We start from the raw sequence: 2,396 nt of genomic DNA, 5'->3' as shown, positions 1-2,396 counted from the left end.
CACCTGGCCAATTTTTGTATTTTTAGTAGACATGGGGTTTCACCATGTCGGCCAGGCTGGTCTTGAACTCCTGACCTCAAGTGACCCACCCGCCTCAGCCTCACAAAGTTCTGGGATTACAGGTGTAAGCCACTGCCCCATTTCTGTTCTAACATGTAAAAAGCTTGAAAGGTGCCATTTAAGTCCTCCTCACAATTAAAAAAAAAGAAAAAAAGCTGAATAAATAAAACTTCTTATATCCATCAGAGAATGAGGTCACAAGGTAAACTCCTACCTAAAAACTGAAGAGACAGCGGGCAAATACAGAGATCACAGTTGTACTAAAGCAAAAGCCGGGTAAGCCATAATTGGTAAAAACACATGGCAACTGATGATTGCTGGAAGCTGATTATAGACAAGTATGACTTCAAAATTCCTGAGGCCCAATCTTTCAGGGTAGGGGCAGGAAGTGACATACTTTCGTAAGTTTTGTTGTATCTCCAAAAGCCTCACCAGATTCTCATGATGACGACTGGAGGAAAAAATAAATCCCCCACTCTTCGGACAGGGGGAGAGAGAAAAAAAATAACCATTTTGAAATGCACTCAAAGAAAAGTAACCATTTTGAAAAATGCCCAGAACATTCTATTTTCCATAACAAAGGCCTTCCATCAAGGAAAACTACTTTATCAGAACCTTATCTGGCCAAGGGAAAGGAAAACTTGAAAAATGAAACCTCTAGTAGCTTTCTGGATAACTTAATGGGGTGGGTGGGTCAGGGAAGGAAGACAGAAAGAAAGGAGGGAAGAGGAGGACGAGGGAGAGGGAAGAGGGGGAGGAGGGAGAGGGAAGAGAGGCAGGGAGGGAGGGAGGAAGACAGGCAGGGAGGCAAAGAAACTTCTGAAGTTCACAGCCCAGGGACTCAGATTTACTAAAAAACTGAGACTGAATCACAGGATTACAGGACATTTTCCTTCCCCAATACCTTACCACCACATCAACAGGGCTGTAGTATAATCACATGAATTACAATGGAGGGGCAAGATAAAGACTCCACTTGTAATGGTTAATTTTAGGTGTCAACTTGACTGAATTAAGAAATACCCAGAAACCCGCTAGAGCATTATTTTTGGGTGTATCTGCGAAGGTGTTTCCAGGGCAGATTAGCAAGGGAGTCTGAGTGAACTAGGTGGGGAAGACTTACCCTCAATGTGGGCAGGCACCATCTAATCTGCTGGGGGCCTAGAGAGAACAAAAGTAGAGAAAAGGCAAAGCTATCTACTGAGCTGCTGTACACTCTTCCTCTCCTGCCCTGGGACAACAACTCTAGACTCCCAGCATTTGGACTCCAGGACTTACACTGGCGGCCCCCCGAGGCTCTCCGAGCTTTGGCTTCAAATTGAGAGCTACACCATTGGTTTCCCTGGCTCTGAGGCCTTCAGACCTGGCCTCAGCCATGCTACTAGCATCCTCGGACCTCCAGTTGGCAGCTAGCTGGGCACTGGACGTCTCAGCCTCCATAGTCACATGAGCCAGTTCTCCTAACACATCCCTTCTCACACACCTATTATCCATAGATGCACAGACAGATACCCTGTTGGTCTGTCTGGAGAACCCTCATATACCACTTAAGAAGGAGTTTCTAGAAAAACCCAAAGACAGTTGGGAAACAAAAATGGACACAGGAGGAATGTGAAGCCTCTGCCAGCTACAGCTACCGCAAACATTAAACAGCGTACCTGCCCGCCAGAGAAACACAAAACCTCACACTAAAGATCCATTTACTTAAGTTCCTATAGCCCAATCAATATATCATGTCCAGCTTTCAACAAACAATTATAAGATATATTAAAGTCAAGAAAAAAAAAGTCTGAATACACAAAGCAAGCATCAGAACCCACCTCAGATCTGACAAAGATTTTGCAATTATCAGACTGAGACTTTCAGATAACTATGATTAACATTCTAGGGGCTGTAATGGGAAAAAGTGGACAACATACAAAAACATGAGTAAGGTTCATAAAAATATGCAAACTCTGAGAAAGAATCAGAAGAAAATGCTAGAGATCAAAAACATTAACAGGCCTGGCATGGTAGCTCATGCCTGTAATCCCAGTGCTTTGGGAGGCCCAAGGCAGGACGCTTGCTGGAGCCCAGGAGTTTGAGGCTGCAGTGAGCTATTATTATACCACTGCACTCCAACCTAGGTGATACAGCAAGACCCATCTCTAAAAAAAACAAACAACAACAACCAAAAAAGCGAAAACAAAGCAAACACAATTGTAACAGAAATGAAGAATGCTGGCTGGACGCAGTGGCTCACACCTGTAATCCTACCGCTTTGGGAGGCTGAGGCAAGAGGGTCACTTGAGGCCAGGAGTTTGAGACCAGCCTGGGCAACACAGTGAGACAAAAAA

The 2,396-nt window shown here is 44.5% G+C and overlaps 1 protein-coding gene across 1 annotated transcript in view; it reads right to left on the bottom strand.

The window, feature by feature from the left end:
- NINL (ninein-like) overlaps positions 1-2,396 on the bottom strand; it is a 167,231-nt gene that overhangs the window by 125,816 nt on the left and 39,019 nt on the right. The gene's annotated exons all lie outside the window — the stretch shown is intronic.

Source organism: Colobus angolensis, unplaced genomic scaffold (genome assembly GCF_000951035.1).
Source record: "Colobus angolensis palliatus isolate OR3802 unplaced genomic scaffold, Cang.pa_1.0 Scaffold336, whole genome shotgun sequence".
Lineage (NCBI taxonomy): Eukaryota > Metazoa > Chordata > Mammalia > Primates > Cercopithecidae > Colobus > Colobus angolensis.
Note: the sequence above shows the minus strand (reverse complement) of the source record. Positions and strands in the feature narration are given on the sequence as shown.